General features: G+C 44.9%; 7 non-coding genes across 7 annotated transcripts; all 7 read left to right on the plus strand.

Moving 5' to 3' along the window:
- Nucleotides 1-42: 42 nt before the first annotated feature.
- On the plus strand, nucleotides 43-114 carry TRNAG-CCC (transfer RNA glycine (anticodon CCC)). The gene has a single exon. It is a non-coding gene; the product is annotated as a tRNA-Gly (tRNA).
- Nucleotides 115-1641: 1527 nt separating this feature from the next.
- TRNAG-CCC (transfer RNA glycine (anticodon CCC)) lies at nucleotides 1642-1713 on the plus strand. Its single transcript has one exon. It is a non-coding gene; the product is annotated as a tRNA-Gly (tRNA).
- A 1516-nt stretch (nucleotides 1714-3229) lies between these two features.
- Nucleotides 3230-3301, plus strand: TRNAG-CCC (transfer RNA glycine (anticodon CCC)). The gene has a single exon. It is a non-coding gene; the product is annotated as a tRNA-Gly (tRNA).
- A 3115-nt stretch (nucleotides 3302-6416) lies between these two features.
- TRNAG-CCC (transfer RNA glycine (anticodon CCC)) lies at nucleotides 6417-6488 on the plus strand. The gene has a single exon. It is a non-coding gene; the product is annotated as a tRNA-Gly (tRNA).
- A 1527-nt stretch (nucleotides 6489-8015) lies between these two features.
- Nucleotides 8016-8087, plus strand: TRNAG-CCC (transfer RNA glycine (anticodon CCC)). Its single transcript has one exon. It is a non-coding gene; the product is annotated as a tRNA-Gly (tRNA).
- A 1527-nt stretch (nucleotides 8088-9614) lies between these two features.
- TRNAG-CCC (transfer RNA glycine (anticodon CCC)) lies at nucleotides 9615-9686 on the plus strand. Its single transcript has one exon. It is a non-coding gene; the product is annotated as a tRNA-Gly (tRNA).
- A 1527-nt stretch (nucleotides 9687-11213) lies between these two features.
- Nucleotides 11214-11285, plus strand: TRNAG-CCC (transfer RNA glycine (anticodon CCC)). The gene has a single exon. It is a non-coding gene; the product is annotated as a tRNA-Gly (tRNA).
- The last annotated feature ends 1135 nt before the right edge of the window (nucleotides 11286-12420 follow it).

Raw genomic sequence — 12420 nt, forward strand, 5'->3', positions numbered from 1 at the left:
CGGGGTTGTAATCTTTAGAACCGAGAGCACCCACATCATAGGGCGTTGGTGGTATAGTGGTGAGCATAGCTGCTTCCCAAGCAGTTGACCCGGGTTCGATTCCCGGCCAATGCAGTGCAAATTTTTATATGTTCTCCAAGCAGGATTTGTTTTAATGCAACATGTCACAAAACGGAAATATCATGAACAGATTAATCAGACGTTAAATTAAAAAAAAAATGAAATACTTAGGCAGGCATCTCGATCGCCCCATCTGCTACATTAATTGTCCTATTAGATGCTATTTTCCAAAAAGCAGAGTCACCACTCACATGTGCTGGTAATAAATATGTTGCGGGCGGTAAACAATGAAAGGGCTGAACCCCGACCAGACATTCTAACTCTAGCATCTCTATATTAAAAAGCATTTCTAGGCAATATCTAGCATGTGAATAAAAGTAGGCAAGATCCACCGATGAATCTGGCAAAAGTCCCCAACGATTTTGTGCACACTTGTTCTCTCACCTGAATGCAGCGCCACCTTGTAGCCATCGGATGTAACTGCAGCTCACAAAATGTTATATCAGAGAGCAAGTTGAGAGGACTCCAAGAGGCAGATGTCCATGGAAAGAGCCTCTCACGACAGCAGGAAGGTTGGATATTTCAAGATGGCAACATTTCCTGTCCAATGTCCTCACGTCCCGAACGCCCCCAAACGCTCAAAAGCCTCACACCGGGCAAGCCCTCACCGGGTAGATCTCTGGCTCCCAGTTAAAATCAAATCCTGAGCATGCTAGCGCTAGGATCAAAGAGAGAGGAGAGGGTTAGAGAGCTGCTATCTTGGTAAAGGCCTGAAACTGCTAGTTCCCAAGAGGGTCTGCACTTTCAGTTATGACTTACTGTGAGACGAGAAGATGAAGATTTTCTGCACCCAGCATACATTGCAGCATGCTTAGGCAAATGAGGAGCGAGACCCACCAATCCCTCGCCACTTCGCTGAAAGCTCCTCATCTGCATAAAGAGAACACTTTTACAAGGGAGCAGAGTGGCGCAGCGGAAGCGTGCTGGGCCCATAACCCAGAGGTCGATGGATCGAGACCATCCTCTGCTATAATATTTCATGTTTTTTCTTCTGAGGACCAATCTGTCATTTCCACGCTACCAGCAAGGAAAAGCGCAGGCTTGTGCTAGCTATGTGAGAAAAGACTTCTCAACTATCTGTCTCTGCTGAAATACAAGAGAGTGATCGCCAAAGGATCAACCCCATACTTTGAAAGTAAAGATACCCAATTATAAGCATAAATGACTGGTGGGACCGTCACACGTTTTTCTGGGCATGCTTTGAATGTCATTCTTGCCTTTTCGTTCTGCTCTTATCATTCTCCTGGGCATTTCATGGAAGGCACTCTCTTTCTCTTCGCTGCTTTGCTTCCAATGCTGCCTAAATATGTTCATTTCCACTATTTGTACTACTGCTTTCCATTTCTTCTCTTCTGCACAGATTTGGCCTTGGTTTCAATCCCCAGTTCCTTACCCTCTACAAGAAACTTTCTACTGCTTTTCATGTTGGTATCTAAACCAAATGCACCATTGAAACTGGTGCAAGATAGTCATTGAACTCGGGGTTGTAATCTTTAGAACCGAGAGCACCCACATCATAGGGCGTTGGTGGTATAGTGGTGAGCATAGCTGCTTCCCAAGCAGTTGACCCGGGTTCGATTCCCGGCCAATGCAGTGCAAATTTTTATATGTTCTCCAAGCAGGATTTGTTTTAATGCAACATGTCACAAAACGGAAATATCATGAACAGATTAATCAGACGTTAAATTAAAAAAAAAATGAAATACTTAGGCAGGCATCTCGATCGCCCCATCTGCTACATTAATTGTCCTATTAGATGCTATTTTCCAAAAAGCAGAGTCACCACTCACATGTGCTGGTAATAAATATGTTGCGGGCGGTAGACAATGAAAGGGCTGAACCCCGACCAGACATTCTAACTCTAGCATCTCTATATTAAAAAGCATTTCTAGGCAATATCTAGCATGTGAATAAAAGTAGGCAAGATCCACCGATGAATCTGGCAAAAGTCCCCAACGATTTTGTGCACACTTGTTCTCTCACCTGAATGCAGCGCCACCTTGTAGCCATCGGATGTAACTGCAGCTCACAAAATGTTATATCAGAGAGCAAGTTGAGAGGACTCCAAGAGGCAGATGTCCATGGAAAGAGCCTCTCACGACAGCAGGAAGGTTGGATATTTCAAGATGGCAACATTTCCTGTCCAATGTCCTCACGTCCCGAACGCTCCCAAACGCTCAAAAGCCTCGCCCTCACCGGGTAGATCTCTGGCTCCCAGTTAAAATCAAATCCTGAGCATGCTAGCGCTAGGATCAAAGAGAGAGGAGAGGGTTAGAGAGCTGCTATCTTGGTAAAGGCCTGAAACTGCTAGTTCCCAAGAGGGTCTGCACTTTCAGTTATGACTGACTGTGAGACGAGAAGATGAAGATTTTCTGCACCCAGCATACATTGCAGCATGCTTAGGCAAATGAGGAGTGAGACCCACCAATCCCTCGCCACTTCGCTGAAAGCTCCTCATCTGCATAAAGAGAACACTTTTACAAGGGAGCAGAGTGGCGCAGCGGAAGCGTGCTGGGCCCATAACCCAGAGGTCGATGGATCGAAACCATCCTCTGCTATAATATTTCTTGTTTTTTCTTCTGAGGACCAATCTGTCATTTCCACGCTACCAGCAAGGAAAAGCGCAGGCTTGTGCTAGCTATGTGAGAAAAGACTTCTCAACTATCTGTCTCTGCTGAAATACAAGAGAGTGATCGCCAAAGGATCAACCCCATACTTTGAAAGTAAAGATACCCAATTATAAGCATAAATGACTGGTGGGACCGTCACACGTTTTTCTGGGCATGCTTTGAATGTCATTCTTGCCTTTTCGTTCTGCTCTTATCATTCTCCTGGGCATTTCATGGAAGGCACTCTCTTTCTCTTCGCTGCTTTGCTTCCAATGCTGCCTAAATATGTTCATTTCCACTATTTGTACTACTGCTTTCCATTTCTTCTCTTCTGCACAGATTTGGCCTTGGTTTCAATCCCCAGTTCCTTACCCTCTACAAGAAACTTTCTACTGCTTTTCATGTTGGTATCTAAACCAAATGCACCATTGAAACTGGTGCAAGATAGTCATTGAACTCGGGGTTGTAATCTTTAGAACCGAGAGCACCCACATCATAGGGCGTTGGTGGTATAGTGGTGAGCATAGCTGCTTCCCAAGCAGTTGACCCGGGTTCGATTCCCGGCCAATGCAGTGCAAATTTTTATATGTTCTCCAAGCAGGATTTGTTTTAATGCAACATGTCACAAAACGGAAATATCATGAACAGATTAATCAGACGTTAAATTAAAAAAAAAATGAAATACTTAGGCAGGCATCTCGATCGCCCCATCTGCTACATTAATTGTCCTATTAGATGCTATTTTCCAAAAAGCAGAGTCACCACTCACATGTGCTGGTAATAAATATGTTGCGGGCGGTAAACAATGAAAGGGCTGAACCCCGACCAGACATTCTAACTCTAGCATCTCTATATTAAAAAGCATTTCTAGGCAATATCTAGCATGTGAATAAAAGTAGGCAAGATCCACCGATGAATCTGGCAAAAGTCCCCAACGATTTTGTGCACACTTGTTCTCTCACCTGAATGCAGCGCCACCTTGTAGCCATCGGATGTAACTGCAGCTCACAAAATGTTATATCAGAGAGCAAGTTGAGAGGACTCCAAGAGGCAGATGTCCATGAAAAGAGCCTCTCACGACAGCAGGAAGGTTGGATATTTCAAGATGGCAACATTTCCTGTCCAATGTCCTCACGTCCCGAACGCCCCCAAACGCTCAAAAGCCTCGCCCTCACCGGGTAGATCTCTGGCTCCCAGTTAAAATCAAATCCTGAGCATGCTAGCGCTAGGATCAAAGAGAGAGGAGAGGGTTAGAGAGCTGCTATCTTGCTAAAGGCCTGAAACTGCTAGTTCCCAAGAGGGTCTGCACTTTCAGTTATGACTTACTGTGAGACGAGAAGATGAAGATTTTCTGCACCCAGCATACATTGCAGCATGCTTAGGCAAATGAGGAGCGAGACCCACCAATCCCTCGCCACTTCGCTGAAAGCTCCTCATCTGCATAAAGAGAACACTTTTACAAGGGAGCAGAGTGGCGCAGCGGAAGCGTGCTGGGCCCATAACCCAGAGGTCGATGGATCGAAACCATCCTCTGCTATAATATTTCTTGTTTTTTCTTCTGAGGACCAATCTGTCATTTCCACGCTACCAGCAAGGAAAAGCGCAGGCTTGTGCTAGCTATGTGAGAAAAGACTTCTCAACTATCTGTCTCTGCTGAAATACAAGAGAGTGATCGCCAAAGGATCAACCCCATACTTTGAAAGTAAAGATACCCAATTATAAGCATAAATGACTGGTGGGACCGTCACACGTTTTTCTGGGCATGCTTTGAATGTCATTCTTGCCTTTTCGTTCTGCTCTTATCATTCTCCTGGGCATTTCATGGAAGGCACTCTCTTTCTCTTCGCTGCTTTGCTTCCAATGCTGCCTAAATATGTTCATTTCCACTATTTGTACTACTGCTTTCCATTTCTTCTCTTCTGCACAGATTTGGCCTTGGTTTCAATCCCCAGTTCCTTACCCTCTACAAGAAACTTTCTACTGCTTTTCATGTTGGTATCTAAACCAAATGCACCATTGAAACTGGTGCAAGATAGTCATTGAACTCGGGGTTGTAATCTTTAGAACCGAGAGCACCCACATCATAGGGCGTTGGTGGTATAGTGGTGAGCATAGCTGCTTCCCAAGCAGTTGACCCGGGTTCGATTCCTGGCCAATGCAGTGCAAATTTTTATATGTTCTCCAAGCAGGATTTGTTTTAATGCAACATGTCACAAAACGGAAATATCATGAACAGATTAATCAGACGTTAAATTAAAAAAAAAATGAAATACTTAGGCAGGCATCTCGATCGCCCCATCTGCTACATTAATTGTCCTATTAGATGCTATTTTCCAAAAAGCAGAGTCACCACTCACATGTGCTGGTAATAATTATGTTGCGGGCGGTAGACAATGAAAGGGCTGAACCCCGACCAGACATTCTAACTCTAGCATCTCTATATTAAAAAGCATTTCTAGGCAATATCTAGCATGTGAATAAAAGTAGGCAAGATCCACCGATGAATCTGGCAAAAGTCCCCAACGATTTTGTGCACACTTGTTCTCTCACCTGAATGCAGCGCCACCTTGTAGCCATCGGATGTAACTGCAGCTCACAAAATGTTATATCAGAGAGCAAGTTGAGAGGACTCCAAGAGGCAGATGTCCATGGAAAGAGCCTCTCACGACAGCAGGAAGGTTGGATATTTCAAGATGGCAACATTTCCTGTCCAACGTCCTCACGTCCCGAACGCTCCCAAACGCTCAAAAGCCTCACACCGGGCAAGCCCTCACCGGGTAGATCTCTGGCTCCCAGTTAAAATCAAATCCTGAGCATGCTAGCGCTAGGATCAAAGAGAGAGGAGAGGGTTAGAGAGCTGCTATCTTGGTAAAGGCCTGAAACTGCTAGTTCCCAAGAGGGTCTGCACTTTCAGTTATGACTTACTGTGAGACGAGAAAATGAAGATTTTCTGCACCCAGCATACATTGCAGCATGCTTAGGCAAATGAGGAGCGAGACCCACCAATCCCTCGCCACTTCGCTGAAAGCTCCTCATCTGCATAAAGAGAACACTTTTACAAGGGAGCAGAGTGGCGCAGCGGAAGCGTGCTGGGCCCATAACCCAGAGGTCGATGGTTCGAAACCATCCTCTGCTATAATATTTCTTGTTTTTTCTTCTGAGGACCAATCTGTCATTTCCACGCTACCAGCAAGGAAAAGCGCAGGCTTGTGCTAGCTATGTGAGAAAAGACTTCTCAACTATCTGTCTCTGCTGAAATACAAGAGAGTGATCGCCAAAGGATCAACCCCATACTTTGAAAGTAAAGATACCCAATTATAAGCATAAATGACTGGTGGGACCGTCACACGTTTTTCTGGGCATGCTTTGAATGTCATTCTTGCCTTTTCGTTCTGCTCTTATCATTCTCCTGGGCATTTCATGGAAGGCACTCTCTTTCTCTTCGCTGCTTTGCTTCCAATGCTGCCTAAATATGTTCATTTCCACTATTTGTACTACTGCTTTCCATTTCTTCTCTTCTGCACAGATTTGGCCTTGGTTTCAATCCCCAGTTCCTTACCCTCTACAAGAAACTTTCTACTGCTTTTCATGTTGGTATCTAAACCAAATGCACCATTGAAACTGGTGCAAGATAGTCATTGAACTCGGGGTTGTAATCTTTAGAACCGAGAGCACCCACATCATAGGGCGTTGGTGGTATAGTGGTGAGCATAGCTGCTTCCCAAGCAGTTGACCCGGGTTCGATTCCCGGCCAATGCAGTGCAAATTTTTACATGTTCTCCAAGCAGGATTTGTTTTAATGCAACATGTCACAAAACGGAAATATCATGAACAGATTAATCAGACGTTAAATTAAAAAAAAAATGAAATACTTAGGCAGGCATCTCGATCGCCCCATCTGCTACATTAATTGTCCTATTAGATGCTATTTTCCAAAAAGCAGAGTCACCACTCACATGTGCTGGTAATAAATATGTTGCGGGCGGTAAACAATGAAAGGGCTGAACCCCGACCAGACATTCTAACTTTAGCATCTCTATATTAAAAAGCATTTCTAGGCAATATCTAGCATGTGAATAAAAGTAGGCAAGATCCACCGATGAATCTGGCAAAAGTCCCCAACGATTTTGTGCACACTTGTTCTCTCACCTGAATGCAGCGCCACCTTGTAGCCATCGGATGTAACTGCAGCTCACAAAATGTTATATCAGAGAGCAAGTTGAGAGGACTCCAAGAGGCAGATGTCCATGGAAAGAGCCTCTCACGACAGCAGGAAGGTTGGATATTTCAAGATGGCAACATTTCCTGTCCAATGTCCTCACGTCCCGAACGCCCCCAAACGCTCAAAAGCCTCACACCGGGCAAGCCCTCACCGGGTAGATCTCTGGCTCCCAGTTAAAATCAAATCCTGAGCATGCTAGCGCTAGGATCAAAGAGAGAGGAGAGGGTTAGAGAGCTGCTATCTTGGTAAAGGCCTGAAACTGCTAGTTCCCAAGAGGGTCTGCACTTTCAGTTAGGACTTACTGTGAGACGAGAAGATGAAGATTTTCTGCACCCAGCATACATTGCAGCATGCTTAGGCAAATGAGGAGCGAGACCCACCAATCCCTCGCCACTTCGCTGAAAGCTCCTCATCTGCATAAAGAGAACACTTTTACAAGGGAGCAGAGTGGCGCAGCGGAAGCGTGCTGGGCCCATAACCCAGAGGTCGATGGATCGAAACCATCCTCTGCTATAATATTTCTTGTTTTTTCTTCTGAGGACCAATCTGTCATTTCCACGCTACCAGCAAGGAAAAGCGCAGGCTTGTGCTAGCTATGTGAGAAAAGACTTCTCAACTATCTGTCTCTGCTGAAATACAAGAGAGTGATCGCCAAAGGATCAACCCCATACTTTGAAAGTAAAGATACCCAATTATAAGCATAAATGACTGGTGGGACCGTCACACGTTTTTCTGGGCATGCTTTGAATGTCATTCTTGCCTTTTCGTTCTGCTCTTATCATTCTCCTGGGCATTTCATGGAAGGCACTCTCTTTCTCTTCGCTGCTTTGCTTCCAATGCTGCCTAAATATGTTCATTTCCACTATTTGTACTACTGCTTTCCATTTCTTCTCTTCTGCACAGATTTGGCCTTGGTTTCAATCCCCAGTTCCTTACCCTCTACAAGAAACTTTCTACTGCTTTTCATGTTGGTATCTAAACCAAATGCACCATTGAAACTGGTGCAAGATAGTCATTGAACTCGGGGTTGTAATCTTTAGAACCGAGAGCACCCACATCATAGGGCGTTGGTGGTATAGTGGTGAGCATAGCTGCTTCCCAAGCAGTTGACCCGGGTTCGATTCCCGGCCAATGCAGTGCAAATTTTTATATGTTCTCCAAGCAGGATTTGTTTTAATGCAACATGTCACAAAACGGAAATATCATGAACAGATTAATCAGACGTTAAATTAAAAAAAAAATGAAATACTTAGGCAGGCATCTCGATCGCCCCATCTGCTACATTAATTGTCCTATTAGATGCTATTTTCCAAAAAGCAGAGTCACCACTCACATGTGCTGGTAATAAATATGTTGCGGGCGGTAAACAATGAAAGGGCTGAACCCCGACCAGACATTCTAACTCTAGCATCTCTATATTAAAAAGCATTTCTAGGCAATATCTAGCATGTGAATAAAAGTAGGCAAGATCCACCGATGAATCTGGCAAAAGTCCCCAACGATTTTGTGCACACTTGTTCTCTCACCTGAATGCAGCGCCACCTTGTAGCCATCGGATGTAACTGCAGCTCACAAAATGTTATATCAGAGAGCAAGTTGAGAGGACTCCAAGAGGCAGATGTCCATGGAAAGAGCCTCTCACGACAGCAGGAAGGTTGGATATTTCAAGATGGCAACATTTCCTGTCCAATGTCCTCACGTCCCGAACGCCCCCAAACGCTCAAAAGCCTCACACCGGGCAAGCCCTCACCGGGTAGATCTCTGGCTCCCAGTTAAAATCAAATCCTGAGCATGCTAGCGCTAGGATCAAAGAGAGAGGAGAGGGTTAGAGAGCTGCTATCTTGGTAAAGGCCTGAAACTGCTAGTTCCCAAGAGGGTCTGCACTTTCAGTTATGACTTACTGTGAGACGAGAAGATGAAGATTTTCTGCACCCAGCATACATTGCAGCATGCTTAGGCAAATGAGGAGCGAGACCCACCAATCCCTCGCCACTTCGCTGAAAGCTCCTCATCTGCATAAAGAGAACACTTTTACAAGGGAGCAGAGTGGCGCAGCGGAAGCGTGCTGGGCCCATAACCCAGAGGTCGATGGATCGAAACCATCCTCTGCTATAATATTTCTTGTTTTTTCTTCTGAGGACCAATCTGTCATTTCCACGCTACCAGCAAGGAAAAGCGCAGGCTTGTGCTAGCTATGTGAGAAAAGACTTCTCAACTATCTGTCTCTGCTGAAATACAAGAGAGTGATCGCCAAAGGATCAACCCCATACTTTGAAAGTAAAGATACCCAATTATAAGCATAAATGACTGGTGGGACCGTCACACGTTTTTCTGGGCATGCTTTGAATGTCATTCTTGCCTTTTCGTTCTGCTCTTATCATTCTCCTGGGCATTTCATGGAAGGCACTCTCTTTCTCTTCGCTGCTTTGCTTCCAATGCTGCCTAAATATGTTCATTTCCACTATTTGTACTACTGCTTTCCATTTCTTCTCTTCTGCACAGATTTGGCCTTGGTTTCAATCCCCAGTTCCTTACCCTCTACAAGAAACTTTCTACTGCTTTTCATGTTGGTATCTAAACCAAATGCACCATTGAAACTGGTGCAAGATAGTCATTGAACTCGGGGTTGTAATCTTTAGAACCGAGAGCACCCACATCATAGGGCGTTGGTGGTATAGTGGTGAGCATAGCTGCTTCCCAAGCAGTTGACCCGGGTTCGATTCCCGGCCAATGCAGTGCAAATTTTTATATGTTCTCCAAGCAGGATTTGTTTTAATGCAACATGTCACAAAACGGAAATATCATGAACAGATTAATCAGACGTTAAATTAAAAAAAAAATGAAATACTTAGGCAGGCATCTCGATCGCCCCATCTGCTACATTAATTGTCCTATTAGATGCTATTTTCCAAAAAGCAGAGTCACCACTCACATGTGCTGGTAATAAATATGTTGCGGGCGGTAAACAATGAAAGGGCTGAACCCCGACCAGACATTCTAACTCTAGCATCTCTATATTAAAAAGCATTTCTAGGCAATATCTAGCATGTGAATAAAAGTAGGCAAGATCCACCGATGAATCTGGCAAAAGTCCCCAACGATTTTGTGCACACTTGTTCTCTCACCTGAATGCAGCGCCACCTTGTAGCCATCGGATGTAACTGCAGCTCACAAAATGTTATATCAGAGAGCAAGTTGAGAGGACTCCAAGAGGCAGATGTCCATGGAAAGAGCCTCTCACGACAGCAGGAAGGTTGGATATTTCAAGATGGCAACATTTCCTGTCCAATGTCCTCACGTCCCGAACGCCCCCAAACGCTCAAAAGCCTCACACCGGGCAAGCCCTCACCGGGTAGATCTCTGGCTCCCAGTTAAAATCAAATCCTGAGCATGCTAGCGCTAGGATCAAAGAGAGAGGAGAGGGTTAGAGAGCTGCTATCTTGGTAAAGGCCTGAAACTGCTAGTTCCCAAGAGGGTCTGCACTTTCAGTTATGACTTACTGTGAGACGAGAAGATGAAGATTTTCTGCACCCAGCATACATTGCAGCATGCTTAGGCAAATGAGGAGCGAGACCCACCAATCCCTCGCCACTTCGCTGAAAGCTCCTCATCTGCATAAAGAGAACACTTTTACAAGGGAGCAGAGTGGCGCAGCGGAAGCGTGCTGGGCCCATAACCCAGAGGTCGATGGATCGAGACCATCCTCTGCTATAATATTTCTTGTTTTTTCTTCTGAGGACCAATCTGTCATTTCCACGCTACCAGCAAGGAAAAGCGCAGGCTTGTGCTAGCTATGTGAGAAAAGACTTCTCAACTATCTGTCTCTGCTGAAATACAAGAGAGTGATCGCCAAAGGATCAACCCCATACTTTGAAAGTAAAGATACCCAATTATAAGCATAAATGACTGGTGGGACCGTCACACGTTTTTCTGGGCATGCTTTGAATGTCATTCTTGCCTTTTCGTTCTGCTCTTATCATTCTCCTGGGCATTTCATGGAAGGCACTCTCTTTCTCTTCGCTGCTTTGCTTCCAATGCTGCCTAAATATGTTCATTTCCACTATTTGTACTACTGCTTTCCATTTCTTCTCTTCTGCACAGATTTGGCCTTGGTTTCAATCCCCAGTTCCTTACCCTCTACAAGAAACTTTCTACTGCTTTTCATGTTGGTATCTAAACCAAATGCACCATTGAAACTGGTGCAAGATAGTCATTGAACTCGGGGTTGTAATCTTTAGAACCGAGAGCACCCACATCATAGGGCGTTGGTGGTATAGTGGTGAGCATAGCTGCTTCCCAAGCAGTTGACCCGGGTTCGATTCCCGGCCAATGCAGTGCAAATTTTTATATGTTCTCCAAGCAGGATTTGTTTTAATGCAACATGTCACAAAACGGAAATATCATGAACAGATTAATCAGACGTTAAATTAAAAAAAAAATGAAATACTTAGGCAGGCATCTCGATCGCCCCATCTGCTACATTAATTGTCCTATTAGATGCTATTTTCCAAAAAGCAGAGTCACCACTCACATGTGCTGGTAATAAATATGTTGCGGGCGGTAGACAATGAAAGGGCTGAACCCCGACCAGACATTCTAACTCTAGCATCTCTATATTAAAAAGCATTTCTAGGCAATATCTAGCATGTGAATAAAAGTAGGCAAGATCCACCGATGAATCTGGCAAAAGTCCCCAACGATTTTGTGCACACTTGTTCTCTCACCTGAATGCAGCGCCACCTTGTAGCCATCGGATGTAACTGCAGCTCACAAAATGTTATATCAGAGAGCAAGTTGAGAGGACTCCAAGAGGCAGATGTCCATGGAAAGAGCCTCTCACGACAGCAGGAAGGTTGGATATTTCAAGATGGCAACATTTCCTGTCCAATGTCCTCACGTCCCGAACGCTCCCAAACGCTCAAAAGCCTCGCCCTCACCGGGTAGATCTCTGGCTCCCAGTTAAAATCAAATCCTGAGCATGCTAGCGCTAGGATCAAAGAGAGAGGAGAGGGTTAGAGAGCTGCTATCTTGGTAAAGGCCTGAAACTGCTAGTTCCCAAGAGGGTCTGCACTTTCAGTTATGACTGACTGTGAGACGAGAAGATGAAGATTTTCTGCACCCAGCATACATTGCAGCATGCTTAGGCAAATGAGGAGTGAGACCCACCAATCCCTCGCCACTTCGCTGAAAGCTCCTCATCTGCATAAAGAGAACACTTTTACAAGGGAGCAGAGTGGCGCAGCGGAAGCGTGCTGGGCCCATAACCCAGAGGTCGATGGATCGAAACCATCCTCTGCTATAATATTTCTTGTTTTTTCTTCTGAGGACCAATCTGTCATTTCCACGCTACCAGCAAGGAAAAGCGCAGGCTTGTGCTAGCTATGTGAGAAAAGACTTCTCAACTATCTGTCTCTGCTGAAATACAAGAGAGTGATCGCCAAAGGATCAACCCCATACTTTGAAAGTAAA

The sequence above is a fragment of the Triturus cristatus genome, chromosome 11, assembly GCF_964204655.1.
Source record: "Triturus cristatus chromosome 11, aTriCri1.1, whole genome shotgun sequence".
NCBI classification, from domain to species: Eukaryota; Metazoa; Chordata; class Amphibia; order Caudata; family Salamandridae; genus Triturus; species Triturus cristatus.